A 22,715-nucleotide genomic window follows, 5' to 3' on the forward strand; every position below is an offset into this window, starting at 1 on the left:
TTTTATGTGGAGTTCCTTGATCCACTTAGATTTGACCTTAGTACAAGGAGATAGGAATGGATCGATTCGCATTCTTCTACATGATAACTGCCAGTTGTGCCAGCACCATTTGTTGAAAATGCTGTCTTTCTCCCACTGGATGGTTTTAGCTCCCTTGTCAAAGATCAAGTGACCATAGGTGTGTGGGTTCATTTCTGGGTCTTCAATTCTATTCCATTGGTCTACTTGTCTGTCACTATACCAGTACCATGCAGTTTTTATCACAATTGCTCTGTAGTACAGCTTTAGATCAGGTATGGTGATTTCACCAGAGGTTCTTTTATCCTTGAGAAGAGTTTTTGCTATCCTAGTTTTTTTGTTATTCCAGATGAATTTGCAGATTACCCTTTCTAATTCGTTGAAGAATTGGTTGGAATTTTGATGGGGATTGCATTGAATCTGTAGATTGCTTTTGGCAAGATAGCTATTTTTACAATGTTGATCCTGCCAATCCATGAGCATGGGAGATCTTTCCATCTTCTGAGGTCTTCTTTAATTTCTTTCTTCAGAGACTTGAAGTTCTTATCATACAGATCTTTCACTTCCTTAGTTAGAGTCATGCCAAGATATTTTATATTATTTGTGACTATTGAGAAGGGTGTTGTTTCCCTAATTTCTTTCTCAGACTGCTTATTCTTTGTGTAGAGAAAGGCCATTGACTTGTTTGAGTTAATTTTATATCCAGCTACTTCACCAAAGCTGTTTATCAGGTTTAGGAGTTCTCTGGTGGAATTTTTAGGGTCACTTATATATACTATCATATCATCTGCAAAAAGTGATATTTTGACTTCATCTTTTCCAATTTGTATCCCCTTGATCTCCTTTTGTTGTCTAATTGCTCTGGCTAGGACTTCAAGTACTATGTTGAATAGGTAGGGAGAAAGTGGGCAGCCTTGTCTAGTCCCTGATTTTAGTGGGATTGCTTCAAGCTTCTCACCATTTACCTAGATGTTGGCTACTGGTTTGCTGTAGATTGCTTTTATCATGTTTGGGTATGGGCCTTGAGTTTCTGATCTTTCCAAGGCTTTTATCATGAATGGGTGTTGGATCTTGTCGAATGCTTTTTCCGCATCTAACGAGATGATCATGTGGTTTTTGTCTTTGAGTTTGTTTATATAATGGATTACGTTGATGGATTTCCATATATTAAACCATCCCTGCATCCCTGGAATAAAACCTACTTGGTCAGGATGGATGATTGCTTTAATGTATTCTTGGATTCGGCTAGCAGAATTTTATTAAGTATTTTTGCATCGATATTCATAAGGGAAATTGGTCTGAAGTTCTCTATCTTTGTTGGGTCTTTCTGTGATTTAGGTATCAGAGTAATTGTGGCTTCATAGAATGAGTTGGGTAGAGTACCTTCTGTTTCTATTTTGTGGAATAGTTTGTGAAGAACTGAGATTAGATCTTCTTTGAAGGTCTGATAGATCTCTGCACTAAACCCATCTGGTCCTGGGCTTTTTTTGGCTGGGAGACTATTGATGACTGCTTCTATTTCTTTAGGGGATATGGGACTGTTTTGATCGTTTACTTGATCCTGATTTAACTTTGGTACCTGGTATCTGTCTAGAAATTTGTCCATTTCGTCCAGGTTTTCCAGTTTTGTAGAAGGATCTGATGGTGTTTTGGATTTCTTCAGGATCTGTTGTTATGGCTCCCTTTTCATTTCTGATTTTGTTAATTAGGATGCTGTCCCTGTGCCCTCTAGTGAGTCTAGCTAAGGGTTTATCTATTTTGTTGATTTTCTCAAAGAACCAAGTCCTCGTTTGGTTAATTCTTTGAATAGTTCTTCATGTTTCCACTTGGTTGATTTCGCCCCTGAGTTTATTTCCTGCCCTCTACTCCTCTTGGGTGAATTTGCTTCCTTTTGTTCTAGAGCTTTTAGATGTGTTGTCAAGCTGCTAGTGTGTGCTCTCTCTAGGTTCTTTTTGGAGGCACTCAGAGCTATGAGTTTCCCTCTTAGAAATGCTTTCATTGTATCCCATAGGTTTGGGTATGTTGTGGCTTCATTTTCATTAAACTATAAAAAGTCTTTAATTTCTTTCTTTATTCCTTCCTTGACCAAGGTATCATTGAGAAGAGTGTTCAGTTTCCACGTGAATGTTGGCTTTCCATTATTTATGTTGTTATTGAAGATCAGCCTTAGTCCATGGTGGTCTGATAGGATGCATGGGACAATTTCAATATTTTTGTATCTGTTGAGGCCTGTTTTGTGACCAATTATATGGTCAATTTTGGAGAAGGTCCCGTGAGGTGCTGAGAAGAAGGTATATCCTTTTGTTTTAGGATAAAATTTTCTGTAGATATCTGTTAAGTCCATTTGTTTCATAAGTTCTGTTAGTTTCACTGTGTACCTGTTTACTTTCTGTTTCCACGATCTGTCCATTGATGAAAGTGGTGTGTTGAAGTCTCCCACTGTTATTGTGTGAGGTGCAATGTGTGCTTTGAGCTTTACTAAAGTGTCTTTAATGAATGTGGCTGCCCTTGCATTTGGAGCATAGATATTCAGAATTAAGAGTTCCTCTTGGAGGATTTTACCTTTGATGAGTATGAAGTGTCCCTCCTTGTCTTTTTTGATAACTTTGGGTTGGAAGTCGATTTTATTCGATATTAGAATGGCCACTCCAGCTTGTTTCTTCAGACCATTTTCTTGGAAAATTGTTTTCCAGCCTTTCACTCTGAGGTAGTGTCTGTCTTTTTCCCTGAGATGGGTTTCCTGTAAGCAGCAGAATGTTGGGTCCTGTTTGTGTAGCCAGTCTGTTAGTCTATGTCTTTTTATTGGGGAATTGAGTCCATTGATATTAAGAGATATTATGGAAAAGTAATTGTTGCTTCCTATTATTTTTGTTTTTAGAGTTGGCATTCTGTTTTTGTGGCTGTCTTCTTTTTGGTTTGTTGAGGGATTACTTTCTTGCTTTTTCTAGGGCATGATTTCCATCCTTGTATTGGTTTTTTTCTGTTATTATCCTTTGAAGGGCTGGATTCGTGGAAAGATAATGTGTGAATTCATTGGTCATTTTCTAACAGGAACATGTTTGCTGTTGTTGAGTTGTGGAAATCACCTAGTATTGTAGATATTAATCTCTTGGTAGACATAAACCTTGCAAACATTATTACTAATTTGTCTTCTCACTGTTTTGATAGGGTCTTTTGATGCTCAAAAGCTTTGAATTCTGATGAAGCAGTCTCAGTTTCTTTCTTCTGCTTGTGTCATACCCCAGGGTCCTTTTGGACATTGTGGCAATGTAGATATTTGATATCCTTTTCTCCCAAAGACTCACAGTTCTTTGTGACTCCTATCCTACATCCTCTATAGGTCACACTTTAAATACAAATTCTCTTTAGCACTCTTGTGTCCCAGGAGACTGGCCACCTTATTGCCTATCCTGTTTATCCAGGAGCCTTGCAAATGCCTGAGAAGCACAGAACAGGGCTGTATAAATGTGGGTAAGTTAGCAGAGGAGAGATGGAATAAAGAGATACCTGCAGGACGAATTTGGCCTCTCAGCAGGGCTGTGGTGCCTCAGACCTGGCTGTTTACAAAGCTCTATCTTCTTGTCTTTCTTTATGGTCCCAGAGGGTTGATTCTCAGTGGGACCTGGCTTTTATATAATTGTTTGCAGCATAACAATTCTCTTCCATGGTTCTCAGGCAGTGACCTAATTTCCCTCTTTCTTTAATGAAAGGGAGGTGTTTTCTGTGGGAAATCGGTAATCCATTGCATCATCCAGGACTGCTCTGTTTCTCTTAGATACCAGGATAGACAAGCTACTACTTATAAAGGCAAAGAGAGAACATGACAAGCTGCTTCTGAATAGGAAATTAATTTTATCACCCCTGGTGTGTGCAGGCTAATTTGAAGATGGGTTCACCTTGATGTTCCCTGATAGACAGACTGTACACCTTAGGACATCCAATCTTAAACACTTTAAGAATTGACCTTATATACACAACTCCCTTATGAGCCCCCCCACAAGGCTCTCAGAATGCAAATGCCATATGAAATCAACATTGGTAGCATTTATTTTTATGTCAAAAGCAGGTGCACTGAATGGAGCATGGAGGGTTATTAATTATCCATCCCAAGTTTTCAATTCATTTTTGGATGGCTGATTTTGAAAACACTAACAGATAAGGGATTATAGGCACCAAATTTTAGGAAAAACAACAGGAGAAAAGATAAAGTTCTTTCAGTTAACTTCTTGTTCGAACTGACAGAAAGCTATTATCAGTCATTAACTTGAACTGCAGAACATCCAAGTCAAACTTCCACTGCCTCATTCTAACCTGCTGAAGAAGATGAAAAGCTATGACAGCCTAGGAACAGAGAGGGCTTTGAATTTTGCCAAACCCAGGCTCAGATTCGTACAGTGTATCTCCTTTCCAATTTGACCTTGCCCAAAGGTGGAATCTCTATTTGTTCATCTCAGAAAACCAGAAATGATGACAAAGGCCTCACAGAGTTGCTGCAAGAACAATATCTGCGAAGCTTGCAGCCTGTGCTCAATCAGTATCAGCCCGCTATCTTTCACATTTGCCATGGACTCGGTACCTGCGTGAGGCCTCACTACTGCTGTATCTCTGACTGGTCTGGAACGCACAGGGATCATCCTGTCTCTGCTTCCTGTGTGTTGTTCCTAAAGGTGTGTGCCACAACGCCCAGCTATCTTCTTACCTCTCCACCAAATGGTCATGTAGGGCTTCAGAACTAGACCGATTTAAAACCCTAGTCTGTCCCTCGAAGGTTGCTCTATATTAAAGTTTATTTTTCATCCATAATTGTTTCCAAACTTTCCTGGCCATTGGGTTGGTTTGGCTAAACATGAAGGCTGCCTTGGTCAGTGTCTGGATTTTTCAGATCAGGTAAGCTCCAAGGACAGGAACCATGGATCTCATTCATGGATACATCCCAGAACACACTCCAAAGAAAGAGACTTCAACCATCACCCTCAGACATCAACCTTTGACATATCTCATGTAATTTCACTCCTCTCTTCTTGAGATCCCACATCAGGAAGAAGGCTGACACAAGACACGGGATACCTGATGGGCAATGTTCTCCCCTTTATCACGTCTTTAGAGCAGAAATGAACAGGGAGGCTCCTATTAGGTGTCGTTTCTGTCCTAAGAGCAGAAGAAATGGCCATGTGTGCAGAAAACTGGTGGTTTCAAGATCTTTAAGGAACCATAAGTAGATGGAAGTCTGGTACCCCAGATATTCGAGGAGAGCTGGCTCCCGCTCATTGAGAAGATAGTGAATCACTTCCTTTTATGTTATTACTAAGTTCTTCATTGTGGAGCGATCTGTCTCCATAGATGTTTACAGTTCAGACTCCGTAAGGAAAGGAGCTTCCATTCTTGTGGCTTGAAAGCTTTCTTCTATATACAGAACAAGAATGGAGGTCTTGCCCATCTACATGGCTCAAGATAAAGAAGACAGAAGCCCAGCAAGGCCCTCCAGAAGTGGTTGTTGGTTTCTGGTTGGGGAAGACAAATTCTCAGCAAGGGTATTTCTATCATCTGTTCTTTGAGATTGAGACAGGATTTATATATGTATTAGTTCATAAAGAGAAGTTTACTTTGACTTATGGGACCTAGAAGTTAAAGGCCAACATCAGGCATTCCCATTTTGGAAGGGCTCCAATGATAGTGTCAAGTTATAGAGGGGGCACATATACAACTGACTTCTGTCACTTTTTCACCAAGAAGCAGAATGAGAGAGATTGTATTCTGCCATCCCTTTCAAGACCATGTCCATAGGAATCTAGGAACCTCCTATAGGCCCCACCTCTTGTAAGTCCACACCAATCCCACTATTGCCATCCAGTGGCCTGAGCCTTTACATACAACCCTTTGGTTCACATTCTCCCAAACAACTGCAGTATTTTCTTCAGTATTGTCCCCTGGCTGGCAAAGCACATCACCCATCTTTGTGACAGCATAGATGATACTCTTCCAGCCAAGAAGTCCTCCTCTGCCTGAGCTGTCTCACATTCTCCAGATACCACACACTTGCATGTCTCCCTTTCTAGGCACAAGTGTCCACTCAGTTTGGCCTTTTTATACTGAGGTCATCCTGCTTCTGTATTGAATGACCATTGGAGACCAAGGCTGTAGCCCTCTCAAAGATACTGAGATTATATATGTGTGTGTATATATATATGTGTGTGTGTGTATATATATATATATATATATATATATATATATATATATATAGAGAGAGAGAGAGAGAGAGAGAGAGAGAAACAGAGACAGATGGAGCTATATATATGAAGTTATATATGTATATCTATGTACTGAACATAAATAAATATGAGGACCTATCTCTATCTATTTATATCTATATCTAAATCTATATTTAGAGAGAGAGAGAGAGAGAGAGAGAGAGAGAGAGAGAGAGAGAGAAGGGATTTATTAGAGTGGGTTACAGTCTGTGGTCCTGCTAACCTAACAATGGCTATCTCCCACCAATAGGAAGTCCAAGAATCCAGTCGTTGTTTAGTTCATGGGACTGGATATCTCAGCTGGTCTTCAGTATGTGCTGGAATCATCAACCTTAGCATAGAAATACATACTCTTTCTTCAGGTCTTCATTTCCTTATGAAAGCGTCTGTGCTGTGAAACATTTGTTTTGAACACATCTTGATGCTTTTTCCTTCCTGGTCTGTCTTCTTTTGCATTGGTATTAGCCATGAACATAGCATCGGTGAAACAAAGGCATTCTCTCCTACAGAATTATGGGGTAGGCATGAGTCAGGAAAAGGTGCACAGACCTGAAAGTGCCAAGGGATATGCCTGTATGGAACCAGACAGGCAAAGAGTGTTCTGAGCAGGTGTGAGGATGTCACAAAGATCAACACTGAAGACAGTGCTTGACAGAACACAGGGCCAGGTCAGTCTGGAAATGTATGTGCCCAGAGAGGTGACAGCAGTGTGACGCATGGGAATGAATGCTTGGAGGCTCCGGTACTTGACCATAAAGGCAGTGGGGTTCACTGCACATTTGGGCAATGTTGTCTTTTGTTTTGTTTTAAATTTTACAATGGAAATGAGATAACATATACAAAAATAAACTAGTATAACAAGTATCTTCTTACTTATTATCCAGATGCATTAATTATTAATATATGGCCAGCTTATTTCATTTAAATTTTTCCATTGCTTGCTTCTTGCCCACTGGATTATTTGAATTAAATCAGTCCTATCATTTAATTTGTCAGGGATTCAAGATGTATCTTTAAGAGAAAAAAAAATCTTCCTTTTTTTAACATACCACAATTTCATTCCTACATCTTCAGAATGTACAATAATTTCATAATGGGATCTGTTTTAGTTTCCTTTCTGTTGCTGTGATTAAAGTGCCCTGGACTAAAAGTGCATTCAGGAGGAAAGAGTTTGTTCAATTTATAATTGCAGACCCCAATCCATTATTGCAGGAAGTCAAGGCGAGAACTTGAAGGAGCTACACCCATAGTGAAAAGCAAAGAATAGTAAATGCTCTAAGGAAAATAAGTCAGAAAAGCAGACTGTCTCAGTCTTAACAGTCGGAAGCTGCTTTGCTGGACCAGTGGGGGCACCAAACTTTCTGCAGGCTGAGCTCCTTCAGAGGCACTGGGATGGACGCTGGTTGTGGGGATTTGGGGCTTTTTGTCTTGTTTTCAGCACTACAGATCAAACCTAGGGCCTTCTGCATCTTAGGTAAGCGCTCAGTCTACCTTAGAAGAGTGACATCCCTAGCCCTATTTTAAGTTCACGACTTGCAATTTCCTCACCTCTCTTCTGGTAGAACTTAGTCACATGATTATACCTACCTTCAGGGAAAATGTCATATATTATCTAGTGTCATGCTAAGATTCTGGGGTGCTGTTGCTAAAGTAGGAAAAGAAGGAGGTGAGGGAGGGGGAAATTGTGGAGAGTGAATGAAGTCTTGAGTGAATGTATTTTATTGGCATGACACCCATGTCAAGGACCACAGTGCCTCTGACCTATGAGTCAAGTCTTATGAATGGCAAAGACTTGCCCTGCTCCCAATACTGATTTAACTAAAACCAGGGTGCACATAAATTATCAACTGCAGCTTCCTGGTCTGGGATGCTGACACTGTATGCAAGATTGCTTGAAGGAGTCAGGTTGGGAAGGGTGATTTTTCTGGGAAAGGCATTGGAAGAAAATGCTGCCATGGGGTGTTGGAAGGAGGAGTAAACCTTCTCCTGGCTTCCCGCTGCTATGCTCTACCCTAAAGCTCATGAAGGAGCAAGAGCAGTTCCACTGAGAAGGCCACCCTGAGAAGCAGGCAGCTAGGCAGATCTGATCACAGCAGGAAGCAAGAAAACAGCCACGGGGGAGGATTAATCTGAAGCCACAACACATATTTGTGTAGCTTTCCTCCAGGTCTGGGGGTTACCATCCAGGTGCTTGTCCATGAAGTTACATGGGGGAACAGCTCCTAAGCCTGAGTACTTGTATGCAAAGTCTGCCAAGTGTTTATGAACATAATAAATGACTCTCTCGACAGGGAAATGGTCCTACAACTCTTCTGAGAAGTAAGAAGGCCGAGCTGTGCACTCAGGTTTCCCTCAGCCATCCATCATTGTCAAGGTTGGTGCAGACGCCCTGTCCTACCTACCCCACAGTTGTGGCTGCAAGTCACGCCTTGATCTGTCATGGGACATAGCAGCAGGCCCCTTAGAGACTACGATGATCCAACAGTTGTGGTTCCCAACTATCTTGATGGTGAACCCCTCTTCCCCATGTATTAGGATGTGGGGCCTTTGGAGACGGTGCAGGTTGCAAGCATAGAGGCCTCACAAATAGAGTCCTTAACAGGGAATCCCCAGCAACTTTCTGCTGTGTGGAGTCTGAAAAAGAGGTTTACGACCAAATGAAAACCCTCATCATGACTTATTGGTACCCTGACCTCACACTTCCTGGCCAAGACTGTGAAGAATGGACTCCTGCTATTTTAAATGGGTCAATCCACAGTGTGTTGTCTTATCAGCCTACCTGACCAAGGCATCTATCTGATCCAGCTACGTGGCTCCATTTGAAGATGATGGCTTGTAGGCAGCTAGTAAGTCAGAGTAGAACTTTTTCCTGAGTACCTACTATGTGCTAGCCACTTCCTACATGTCCTTTACTAAAGCCTCCTACATACTTTCTGTAGCTGATTGGAGACATTGATATGTACATTTTGCTCACTTGGTGAAATAGTGTCCAGTTCCCTAAGCTATCACTGGTTGAGCTTTAACCCAAATCCCAAGTCCAGCCCACTGTATCTGTCATGAATGCTCAGGTGATGCTGTTATGGAAGATAACACAGAGCAGCAAAGGTCATTTGTGGTGTGGTGTTCAACTTTTATTATGGATTCTTTAAGGCTTTTCTTTCCATGGACTCCACACATTGGATATGTGCAATAAAGAGAAGGCTGTACCCGACCAGCCAAGGGGAGAAGTCAGGGCAAGTCTCACTGCCCTTCTGCACTTATAGCCCCAAAGCATATGCCTCTGACAGCAGTCAGCCAATGCAGACTCTTTGTCAAACTCAACCTCAAGGGAGAGAGGGCTGCCCTGCAGCATGGCTAAGAGACCCACAGGAAAGATCTGACAGACATCACATGGCCCTTGTGGCTACAGGAGGAGGGTAGTGTGACCACAGTAGTATAGTACCTCCCACGTCCCGCCAGCCAGTCACCCTTGCTGCTTTCCTATGCTACCTTCAACTGACTGGCTCTAAACAGCAAAATTTTAACTTGTCTTGTAAATCAAGTGCACATACATGTCAGCGAATACTTACAGGCTCCAGACATAAAAAATGAAATAAAGAGAGAACTGAAGGCATAGACATTGTGTGTTCCCCCCACCCCCACCCCCACCCCACACGCTCTGTTTCTAATTTGTTTTGTTTATTTTTAGGGACAGAGTCTTGTTATGTATGCCAAGGCAGCTACTATTTATCTCAGTCTGGATTTGAGTTGTCATCCTCCTGCCTCAGCATCTTGGTTATGGGTACACACTACTAATCTGGACTTCCCCCATACTCTCTATGCTGATGCTTACTTACTGCAAGCTATTCTGGAACGATAACTCCCTCCTCCGAAGTGGCTGCATTACTTTGATTTAAAATAATTTAGAGTTGTAAAGGTTTTTTTTTTCCCAATTAGCCTTTTGTGTGTGTGTGTGTGTGTGTGTGTGTGTGTGTGTGTGTGTGTGTGTGTGCATGTGTGTGTCTTGGAAATATTAAACCTACAGACTGTGATTGCTTTAAAAGTGCAAATGCTTTAACACATTCTTTTAGTTAATTCCATTTAGCTGAAACAAAATATCCAAACACCAGATAGTTCACAAAAGAGTTTATTTGAATTACCATTCAGGGTGCTGGGGACTCAAAGGGCATAGTTATAAGATCTGTCTGCCATCTAGTCAGGACCTCAGGCTATATCCCACCGTTGTGCAGGATGTCATGTGGAAAGTCAGAGCAAGCATAGAACTGGGGTCTTTCTTCTACTTTTTATTAAACCACTCATGCCATCATGGGAGCCTATTCTCATGTCTTTATTTAATCTCAATTAGCCCCAAAAGCTCCACTCTGAAATACTCTTAGCATGAATTTGGGGATAAAGCTCTGACACATGAATTTGGAGCACAGATTCAAGTCATAGCATGCACCCATACAATAACAGTTGTTTGGATCTTTGTGGCTGCCTCAATAAAAGAAGATGATGGGAATAGTAATGTTTGACTCTGAGCGGGTATAGACAGTGTTATAGAATTCTGACTCTGAGTGGGTATAGACAGTGTTCTAGAATTCTGACTCTGAGCAGGTATAGACAATGTTATAGAATTCCTGCATGCTCCTTTCTGAGCGGCTTCCGAGGCATATGCCATACTATTCCAGTGTGAACTGCTCAGCTTCTCTTTACTATTACTAATCTTTTTAACAAATAAGACCTGCTTGCTCTTCACTTTAATGTTTATTTTATGGCCAAATCCAATATTTTTCTCATCTTCCTGCTCTGTCTTTAACCCCTATGACTTACTGAAAAACTTGGATATAAGCAGCCAAAAATAATGCCACAGGCCAAAACTTACGCTATTTTAAAATTTGCTCCACCAAATAAATTATTCCCTCACTTTTAGTGTCAGTCTCAGTCAAAATGTAAAGATACCAACAAAACATATAAAAATCCTTTGCCAGAATATATCTTGAAAGGCTTGTAGCTCAGTTACCAATACAGTTATTCCCATTTAAAATCCTACGATTCTTGCCTTACTGCCTACCTCTTCATTGCATTCTAGTCTTACAAATTTCACCCTCATCCTAAAATCCCATGTAGTTCTACTTATAGCACACCAGCATTCTAGGCCCTATTACCAACTCTTCAAAATCTCTCAATTAAAGCAGTTTCAAAGGCTCAAAGTTTGATAAAAGCAATGACCCCACTCCTGGTACTAATTTTCTGTATTAGTTATTTTCAAAATCAGTGATCACAATAGTTGAAAAAAGTACCTTAAAGGGTTACTAGAGAGATAGCTCAACTGCTAAGAACATTGACTGCCTTTCCAAAGGACTTTGGTTCAATTCCCAACACCCATATGACAGTTCACAACAATCTGATACTTCAGTTCCAGGGGACTCAATAGCTTGTTTTGGCCTCTTCATGTACAAGGCATGCCCTTGGTACACAGATATCCATGCAGACAAATTACCTATAGGCAATAAAAAGAAAACAAAGTAAAAAACCAACTTGAGAGTAAGTCCATTTTGGTTCATGGATTCAGAGAATTTCACTCTATGTCTACTTGACTGGTCCTACACACATGGTCAGGATTTCATGGGGAAAAGATCATGTAACAGGTAACAACTGTTCATGGCAGACAAAAATCAGAGAATGCAAGGAACCGGAAGCCAGATATCACCTTCAAAGGTCAGCTCTTATTTACCCATTTCTTCCAGCTAGATACCACTTTCTGAAGATCACACAGACTCCTAAAATACCACCAAACAGCTAAAGAACAAGTGTTCTAAACCTGAGCTTCTGGGGGACATTTAAGAGTGACACTGTAGAACAATATACACTGTTGTGAGGACTGGAGAAAATCCTGAATCTGTGATGGAGATCTGTAGCAAGAACCAGCTCGCAGAGCTCAGTGAGTAGGTAGAGTTCAGGCAAGGCATACTAAGATAAGTCTTTCTTTACGTTTCTAAGTCATGAGTGATATTTTACACAACTATGGTACTAACTGGGTAATGAACCCCAAGTGCCAGTGTATTCCTCCCTTAGCTTCAATAATTATCAGCTCATGGCAGTCTTGTTCCATCTAAAGGGCCCACCTCAAATTATCTTGAAGCAAGTCTCCTATTCCCAAAGTGTCATTTCATCTATGAATACTTTAAACATCCCAATATTTATCTAAAGTGTGTGTGTGTGTGTGTGTGTGTGTGTGTGTGTGTGTGCCTGTGGTATGCATGTATGTAGGGAGTGCATGTCTGGGTATGCATGTGTGCACAGAAGGCATAGGTCAATGTCATGTATCTTCCTAAATGACTCTTCCCATTGTTTCTAGGACCCAGACAAGAGAACTTAAATGTCAAAGTTGTAGAATTGATTTCCCTCTGCTTCTGTTGTTATAGCTCCCTTTTCATTTCTGATTTTGTTAATTTGGATACTGCCTTTATGCTCTTTAGTTGGTTTGGCTAGGGGTTGGTTTTTCTATCTTGTTGATTTTCTCAAAGAACCAGTGTCTGGTTTTGTTGATTCTTTGTATTGTTTTCTTTGTTTCTATTTGGTTGATTCCTGCCCTGAGTTTGACTATTTCTTGCCTTCTATTCCTCTTGGGTGAGTTTGCTTCTTTTTGTTCTAGAACTCTCAGGTGTTCTGTTAAGTTGTTAGAGTAAGATCTCTCTAGTTTCTTTACTGGGGCACTTAGTGCTATGAACTTTCCTCTTAGCACTGCTTTCATTGTGTTCCATAAGTTTGGGTATGATGTATCAACATTTTCATTAAATTCTAGGAAGTCTTTAATTTCTTTATTTCTTCCCTGACCAAGTTATCATTGAGTAAAGAATTGCTCAGTTTCCACGTGTATGTGGGCTTTCTGTAGTTTTTGCTGTTCTTGAAGACCAGCCTTAGGCCATGGGGATCTGATAGGATGCATGGTATTATTTCAATCTTCTTGTATCAGTTGAGGGATGTTATGGTTGATTTTGGAGAAGGTACCATGAGATGCTGAGAAGACATGTATTTGTTTGTTTGTTTGTTTTAGGGTGAAATGTTATGTAGATATCTGTTAATTCCATTTGGTTCATAAAAGGACCTGGGAAGGAAAGTGGACAGGTTTGGGAGTGTGGATGGAGTGATGGGGAGAGAGGAACCTGATCTGGTATTGGGTGAGGGAAAAGAACTGAAGCTCTGAGGGCCAGCAGAAAGAATGGAAACAGACAACCTCCAGAGATAGGAGGTTGGGGAGACCCTTCAGAATGCATCAGAGACCTGGGAGGTGAGATCCTCTCAGTACTCAAAGGGAGGGAACTTAGATCAAGTGTCCAACAGTAGGCAGAGGGAACTTATAGAGCCCACCACCAGCAGGAAGACAGGGCATCAAATGAGGGAGAGGGGGGCTATCCCACAGTCATGACTCTGACCCACAATTGTTCCTGTCTGAAAGAATTACAGGGATGGAAATGGAGAGGGGCCTGAGGAAAAGAAGGCCCAGTAACAGGCTTAAAGTGGGATCCAGCTCAAGGGGAGGGCCCAAGGCCTGACACTATTACTGAGGCTATGGAGCACTCACAAAAAGGAACCTAGCATGACTGCACTCCGTAAGACCCAACAAGCCCCTGAAAGAGTCGGATGCAGATATTTGCACTCAACCAATGGAAAGAAGCAGCTGACCCCTGTTGTTGAATTAGAGAAGGCTGAAAGAAGCTGAGGAGAAGGGTGATCCTGTAGGAGGACCAGCAGTCTCAATCAATCTGGACCTCGAGGTCTCTCAAATATCGGACCAGCAAACAGGCAGCATTCACCAGCTGATATGAGGTCCTCAGCACACATACATTAGAGGACTGCTGGGTCTGTGTTTATTCAGAGATGATGCACCTAACCCTCAAGAGACTGGAGGACCCAGGGAGTTTAGAGGTCAGATGGGATGTCGGGTAGGGACATCCTCGTAGAGATAGTGGAGTGGGGAGGAGGTATGGGATGTGGAACAGTGAGAGGGTGGATGGGGGGGGGGAATGAAATATGGAGTGTAAAAATAAATAAATTGATTAAAATTTTAAAAAAAGATATAGAAATGAAAGTTTTAATAAAGAAAGAGACATGGGCTTTGGCCTCAAACAGACCAGAATTTCATTTCAAAATGAGCAGTATTAGCTAGAGTGTGTGGCTTTGGGGGACTTGTCTTTTTATACTCCAAGACATTACTGTGGGAAATAAATGGAATGGGGCCTGCAAATGCTGGCCCAAAACCCAGCATGTGGAGACCTTGATTCCAGTTTGAGGAACCAGAGTGGGCACAGAGCCCCATTGCCAAGCCCCACAGTTGCGGTTAACAAGTGTCCTTCAAGGGTTGACAGGACTTCCAAATCTGCTCAGAAAGTGGGAGATGGTGGCAGCTGCTCAAAACCCAAGTCCAAAATACTTCAGCTGGAGAAGCTGTACGTTGATAGTTCAAGGATGGAGTATGCAAAGGAATATAGGAATATTGAACTTTTAGGTTCTCTCCCCCTACCCCGTATGTGTGTGTGTGTGTGTGTGTGTGTGTGTGTGTGTGTGTGTGTGTGTGTGTGTATGTTTAGCATGTATACAATTAAGAACTTCTTTTATTTGTGGAATCGAACTCCTTTACAGAAATGCAATGAGAGCTGACAAAAAAATCTACATAAATCTCACAATGAAAGCTGACCCAAATCTTTTATTTAGAAAATTGTGTTAGTGCTTCCTGTGGCTGGCTGGTAAACTAGGGCTATGCTAACTAATAATTTTCTGGAGAAATGTTTATGTAACATTTGCAAGGTAATGAGTTATAATCCATCTGGCTATCTCTGTTTTCCTTCCTTTTAAAGTATATATTACTTACATAGTTTAAGACATTTCCATCTGTTCGGTTTATTTGATCTGACTATAGAAGCATCTATTATTAACAGGAGCCAGGGCAACTTACCAGCGACTACACCACTGAAGAAAATGTCTCTCCATCCCCAGTAATCAGTAACTGCCCACAGTTCCTCAGGTATAGGGTTAGGGCCTCATGCTTCTTTATTCAGTGATGGAGTATCAGTGAATCTATCCTTAGACTGCAGGCAATAGGATATGAATACCATATAATGCTTACATTCTTTCTGCCACCTCTTCTGGGATGGTTTCTGAGCCTTGGAGAGGCTAATGTAAATGCTAAGTTTAGTGCTGAGCCCTAAAGATTTTCCAATGGATCCTTTTTATATGGTACTTGCAAGCAATATGTAGAGTTAGCATCTCTGTACTTTTTTCATTTTTCTTCCTTATGTTGAGCATATATATTATGCATAATATGGTGTTTCATTCTACATATGTAATGTGTCGATCCAATGAATGTTTATTTCCAGTTGAGTCTCTGTAGTACTCACCACCTATGCCAAAAAAGAAACTTCTTTCTTCCTTTCTTTCTTTGCTTGTTTTCATGGCTTCTCTGTGTATCTTTGTTACTGTTTGATCCTCTCCAACCCCTCTCCTCCTCATCTCTGCTTAAAAGTTTTCACACCTAGTATTTCCTTTTCCATTTTCATATCAACTGCATTTTACTGTTTTTCCGTGCAGTAAGGGCTCTTTCACATCTCCTTGTGTGTATGTGTGAATGTAGGAACCTAGGATCTGCAGATGAGAAAGAGCATTGTGTTTGTCTTTCCGAGCCTGGGCTACTGAAATGGTTTATTTTCCAGTTATATTCATATTCATTTACTTACACATCTCATGATTTCACTTCTTTATGACTGAATAAAATCCCATTGCATACACAATTTGCTGTTTTTATTATCCATTCAATACTTGATGGACATTCTGGCTGATTCTATTTCCAAATTATTGTGAATACAACAATAAAAGCGTCTGTATGTAGGCATGCCTGTGAGAGAATATTGGGTCCTTTGTGTACATTCCTGAGGGGGTATAGCTGGGTTATATGGTAGTTCTATTTCTATTTTTGTTTTGTTTTGTTTGAGAAGTCTTCACACTGATTTACATAGGAGAACACTGGTTTACACTCCCACTGACAATGAATAAGGGTTCCCCTTTCCCACATCCGTTCCACCATTTGTTGTCCTTCATCCATTCTGTCTAGGGTAAATTGGAATTTCAAATTAATTTGTATTTCCCTGATGCCAAAGGATGCTGAAGACTCTAAAAGTATTTATTTAAAATGTGTATGTTTTCCTTATCTGTAAATATATGGACAAATATGTAGGATATAGTTAGAGACTGTACTGGTTTAGTAAATTAGAGGTTGCAGGTTATCTTCCAAGTCACAGATAATTGGCTACATTTCTGGTATCAAAGCGTGATTTCCCTCTTGTTGGGTAGGTCTTAAATCCAATTAGAGAGCTGCTGTTTACCACCAGGGTATGTATACCACTACTCATCCTTAGGGTTATCGTGCCATGCCAGTGAAGGTGGCGGCTCATAGATGTCATCACCAGGTTCAACTATTGGTTGCTTCCCTCCTCTGGAAGCTTGAACATCACCTTCTACTGCCATGAAAGTTAGTCCTGGGGAAGAGGCTTTCAGATCAGTTCTAGCTCATGGGTCTCTTGTCCCTGTGTCTTCAGCAAGAGGGACCTAATTTCTACCTTTGGGGGACAGCCAAAGATAAGAGAAATAACCTGTAATGTTTCAGGAGTTTCTTGGACAACACTGACCAACAACTCAAATTAGGCTTCTCATAATCATTGCTGTTCTTGTTTGCTTGCTTGTTTTTTTGTTAATGTTTGGCTCTTGGAGGGAACATCCCAGAGAGAAAATTTTCATTTACATATCTATGTTTATACATCAACTTACATTTATTATAGGTAGATAGTTAACAGTATGATTCTGTATGACTCTTTCAGGTGTCCTCACTGTTATTTTAACCCTCTTTCTTTTGTATTCCTCTTCCTCGTTAGACCCACCTCCTTTTCCCATTTCCCTAGTCACATCACTTGTACCCAGCCATTCCGCTCTACAATGCTTTCCTCTCTGCAAGGATCCACTTTTACTTTCCTGGTTTCTGCAGTTGCTGCAGGCTAAGTCCTTACATCTGAAGATTTATAGCTATGGGTCTCAGATGGAAGAGAAAGTGAAGCAGTTGTCTTTCCAGGTCTAAGTTATCCCCTTATATGATGCTTTCCAGTTCTGTCCACTCACCTACACATTTCATAATTATTATTTTTCTCTACAGCTGAAGAGAATCCCATAATGTATATGTCTCATCTTTTCATTATTCATTCCCTGGTTGAAGCTATTTAGGTTATTTCCATTTCTTAGCTGTTGCAATAGAGTGATAATAAACATGGCTGGTCAGATATCTGTGGAGTCAGATGTCCAGTCCTTTGGGCACGTGCCAAGGAATAGTACATCTGGGTCATATGGTAGATTTATTTAAATCTCTTTGAGGATTCCCCATAGTGACATCCAGAGTAGCTGGACTGGTTTGCAATTCCATCAACGGTGAATGAGGGTCCTCTTTCCCTACACCCTCTTCAGCATTTGTTGTTGGTAGTTTTGAGCATCTTTGCTGTTCAGACTAGGGTAAGATGAAATATATTATCATTGTTTTTGATTTGCATTTCTCTAATTGCTAAGGATAATGAACATTTTTGAGATATGTCTTAGAGATCTCTATTTTGCTTTCTTGTCATTTAATATATTTTAGTCTTCTGTTAGATGTCTAACAGAAGGTGATCTCCTTACTCAGTCAGATGCTTGATTTCTAAAAGCATTTTGATTTCATGAAGTACCATCTTTTGGCATCTTCCTCAATTTCTTGTGTTTTAAAGGCCCTGGGATAAAAAGCACCACACTATTCTAGGATCTATAGTGACCCTGTGCCTACATAATGACAGAAAGTGGGCAAGGCAGGTGGGAAAGAGATCATGCTCTGGGTTCCTATTTTGAGTAATGATGATAGTTAATTGTGATTACATCTACTAGAGAGATGAAACAGCTGGGGATGTGAGGGACTGTTGTACAAGGTCCTGCTGAGGAGGCACTGGGGTGTTCTAGGCTAGAAGAACTTTCTCAACACATAGACACACCACACCACACACATATCACACACACACACACACACACACACACACACACACACACACACACACACACACACGCTCTTCTTTCAACCACGGAAAGTAAATCATCTCTGAGGCAGGCCAGGCTAGAGGAGAATTCCGTACCTACCTAAAGCCTTTGCTGGCTCTGCAGCGGACACGACTCTTTCCCAGGAACTCCCTTCCATAATCACATGAGGAGCTAAAGTGGGTAAAGAGTAGTACTTTTGTTTTCTTCATAAACCCATGTTTTCTTCATAGCCCAAGTTCCCAGGGACTAGAAGCAGTATTTCTAATCTCTGCTTCTTGAAATGGTTCTGGAAAAGCATTCATCTCCTTCAGGTGCCTGGCTCCATGGCACAGGAGGACCCCACTTCTTTGCTGTGGGCCGATAGCAGCTTAATAACTTAACCCCAATGGCAAGGATGTCTGTCCCAGTGGATGCTGGAATCCAGGGGCTGCTCAACCTTCTGATAGTGCTGATTCATGCACTCAGCAACAGGCTGCAAGGCTGACTGCCAGAAGGAAGAGAGAGAAGGCAGATGGGACACATTCATGCATTTTGCCCCAATACAGCTTTTGCTCTATGTCCAGTCTGTCCCAGGAGCTCCTGGTATACATCATCAAACTTTAGGGGCAGAGATCTTGCCTGGAGATGGTTTGCAGGCCCAGGGAAGTCAGGTTCTCAAGCAGAATTGCCTCTCTGCCTTCCCATGCACAGCTTCAGCCATGACAAAGAGAGTAAACTGTTCATCCAAGAAGTCACTACACCCTTACCCACCTTTCCCCAATCTTCCTTCACAGTCACAGTAAGACATTGTAGGAATGAGAGAATTTTTCTCCAGCATCCTTTGTATGCTCTGCATTCATCTTCAAAGCAAATAACAACAAATCTTTTTACATTAAAGAAAGCAGGGGCTGGAGAGATGGCTCAGAGGTTAAGCACACTATCTGTTCTTCCAAAGGTCCTGAGTTCAATCCCCAGCACCCACTTGGTGGCTTACAACCATCTATAATGAGATCTGGTGCCCTCTTCTGGCCTGCAGGCATACATGCAGGCAGAACTCTGTATACAAACTAAATAAATAAATCTTTAAAAAAAAAAAAAAGAAAGAAAGCAATTGAATAGTGCTCTGGTTTGGATCTGTAACAGCACTCAAATACAGCAGACCCTCTGGGTCCCTTGTCTGCGTGGAAACGAGTCTCTGGAGCATGTGGGCAAGGACTCGGAATTGACAGACAGACTCAACACCAGGGAGTGTGGATCTAAATGTAATTTGTCAAATCGAGCATCAAACTTTTTGTACAGAAGAAAATAGGGAAGTTGGGCGACAGACCAGCAAGGTACAAGGAGGTTACTTGATTCTTACACAAAACAAAGGAATACAAATATGGAAGAACTGGCAGGAACCAACTGGGGTAAAACTCAATGTTAACAACTGGGATCAACAGCAGCTCCACCTAAGGTCCACTTAATCTTAGAAGCCAGGGGCAAGGGCTTCGTGCCCTTGACATATTTCCTACTCTAGTCTATTGTATAGTCCACCTTCCCCCTAGGCTATTGTAAATACTTGTTTGTGTATGGGTGTAACTCAGTTATCTATAGTTCTAAGTATCTACTCTGGTTCCTCTTTAGGTCACAAACTTCCTTCTTCCTAGATAATGGTAAATTTCTGTGTAGGGCAGTGACTAAACTATTCATGCCCAAGGTTGGATCAAGGACTGCCTAGAATCTAACTTAGCTATATGTCAAAATATCGATCCTTAGGAGCACTTGTAATAAAGCAATATTAAGGGAAAGCACACAGATCCGTTTACCAACTAAAGCAAGAACATTGGAGCATTCTTTATACAGGATGCCACGATTCCAGGAGACTAAATTTCCGTGAATTTTTCGCTTCGGGACAGCGCCCAGGTTTTCAGGGCCTGTCACACTTGTCACTACTGGAGTGGATGTAGCACCCAAAGGCCTCTAAGTTAAATGTGCAAGCTGGGACACTGCTGGAAGGTTAATGGAAACATTTGGAAGCAGGAGGCAGGCTAGTAGAAAAAAGGTAGGTCGGTAGAGCATGTTCTTTTTATTTTATCAATAAATTTTTATTTACTGGTATTTTATATGTTTGAGTGTTTGCCTGCATGTGTCCCTAGTACCCTCACAGGCCAGAAGATGTTCAATCTCCTGGAACTGGAGTTACAGATGATTGTGAGCCATCATATGAGGGTCAGGAACTAAACCTGTGTCCTCTGCAAGAGTATTAAGTGTTCTTAACCTCTGAGCCACCTTTCCAGTCCCTGCCCTGTTCTTGACAGCATCCTAGGGCTTAGCCCTTTTGCATCTTCTGTCTCAGCCTCCCTCTCTGCCTCTTGCTAGCACTGAGCACACAATCTTTTCTCACCATGTGTTCTAGCCACCATAGCTCAAAGTGAAAGAACCTAGTGGGGAAACCCCCACTCAACTCCCAATTCAGTGTGCACCCAAGAATCACGAACAGACCATCTTGATGTAAATACACGAGGTAGTTTAATGGTGGAGCTCCGGGTTGAAATGTATCTCATGCAGGAGACAGTGGATTTGACCAGAAGGCTCGAAAGGTAGGGGTTTTTATAGGAAAGGGTCTGGGGCTGGGGGAGGAATTGGTGAGTTTCAGATGATTGGTTCATTTAAACATCAGCAGACTGTACATGCAGATCGAGGTAACAGCAGAGCATCTGGTTAACATTTAACTTAGGTCAGAAGGACGAGAGATAGGGAGGCGCCAGGCCAGTCCGGACATTCTTGTATGTCTTCCCTATCTTTATGGCTAGTTGGTTCCTGGGATGACTTTACAGCCTTTGTTCTTTGCTCTAAGCCCAAAAAGCCCTCCTAACTAGCAAGCCTCATGAGTCATGGACCTTGAATAAACTTTCTGGCTAGGCCTTTGAAGTCTTGAATTTAGTTTTCTTTCTTTCAAAAGCAAGACGACCAAGGGGCTGAAACCTCTTGAAACTTGACTAAAGTTAACTTACCCACTTTTTAAGTTCACCTGTTTTCAAGAGTTTTGTTATACTAATACAAGGTTGGCTAACAGCTATTAGGCCAAGGTGGCTCTCATAGACTACTTCATGAGAATAGTCATATTCTAATTCAATCAAGCATAACTTCACAATTCCTAGAGATTTTCCACTGGAGTGATCTATATGAGGCCACTCTCCACTTTAGCTAAGAAAATGTTCTCTTTGCACTGCCTCTCCACTTATAGTATATAATGCTTTCCTTCAGACTTCATCACAGATCCCCAAATGCTGGATGGCTAGAGCTGTCCAAATATATGGACCACTGTCTGTTCAAACAAACTCCAAAATTTCAATGCACTTTAGCTTGTCTCCAAACAACCATTTACTCTATATTGTATATTTATGAGCTCCACAAGCATAAGTAGCTAGCACCAGCATCTATATTTCTGTATAGTTAAATGATCTTCTTACTAAGGTTATAGCTATAAGTATAACTTATACTTAAACTCATGTAATGAGTTTGCAGATAGCACTAGACTGCATATCAAATAGTGATCTCATGAGATTACAAGGGGGCTGAGGAACTCCTGTTGTGTGGTGATGTACCTATTATCACAGCACAGTCCAATACATTTTGTGTGTGTGCACATGCACGTGTGCGTGTGCCTGTGTGTGTGTGTGTGTGTGTGTGTGTGAGAGAGAGAGAGAGAGAGAAAGGGAGACTGAAAATAATCTTACTGAACTACCAAGAGAACCCATAACACTCTCAATATATAGCACTTCATAATTGATAATTGAATTAGTCAGGGTTCAGGGTTCTCCAAAGGAAAAGAAGTGATAGAATGAGTACATATATTAAATGGGGATTTATCAGATTGGCTTATAGGATGTGGCTCTCGTAGTCCATTAACGGCGGTCTCACACTGGAGAGGCTGGGAATCCAGCAGTATTTGATCCATGAGGATGGGTGTCTCAGCAGACCTCACTTGTAACTGGATTCCTGGGGAGTTACTATTCTTCAATCTATATTGGAATTCCAAAATTCTGTTTCTAATATTGGTAAAGGGATGTTTCAGCAACAGAATAGATGAAGTTGCCAGCAAGAATGGGGACACTCAGGACAAAAGCAAAATGTCCTTCTATGCTCTTGTAGGTAGGCTGCCACTAGAAAGTGCCACACAGATTTAGGGTGAGTCTTCCAATTTTAAATAATCTGAGCAGGAAAATCCTTCACGAGACTGCCAGCAGCTTGTGTTCTAGTTGACTCCAGGTGAAGTCTAGTTGACAATCAAGATTATCCACTAGAATAATGTTAATGAACAAACACCTTGCTAGTTCATGAGTTATTATGCTATTCGTTTTATCATTAGTTTAGAATAAACCCATCCTAATCAGAGAAGTCCAC

At 41.3% G+C, this 22,715-nt stretch overlaps 1 protein-coding gene across 4 annotated transcripts in view; it reads left to right on the plus strand.

The window, feature by feature from the left end:
* Nucleotides 1-22,715, plus strand: part of Gpr45 (G protein-coupled receptor 45) — an 82,580-nt gene that overhangs the window by 21,771 nt on the left and 38,094 nt on the right. For 3 of the 4 annotated variants that reach the window (XM_006496346.3, XM_017312993.2, XM_006496347.3), the window contains exon 1: nucleotides 6,451-8,640. The exons of the other annotated variant lie outside the window; for it this stretch is intronic. The gene's annotated coding sequence lies outside the window, so the exon portion shown is untranslated. Of the gene's footprint in view, nucleotides 1-6,450; nucleotides 8,641-22,715 lie in introns of those variants that run through there. 4 annotated transcript variants of the gene reach the window in all.

Source organism: Mus musculus, chromosome 1 (genome assembly GCF_000001635.26).
Source record: "Mus musculus strain C57BL/6J chromosome 1, GRCm38.p6 C57BL/6J".
NCBI lineage: Eukaryota > Metazoa > Chordata > Mammalia > Rodentia > Muridae > Mus > Mus musculus.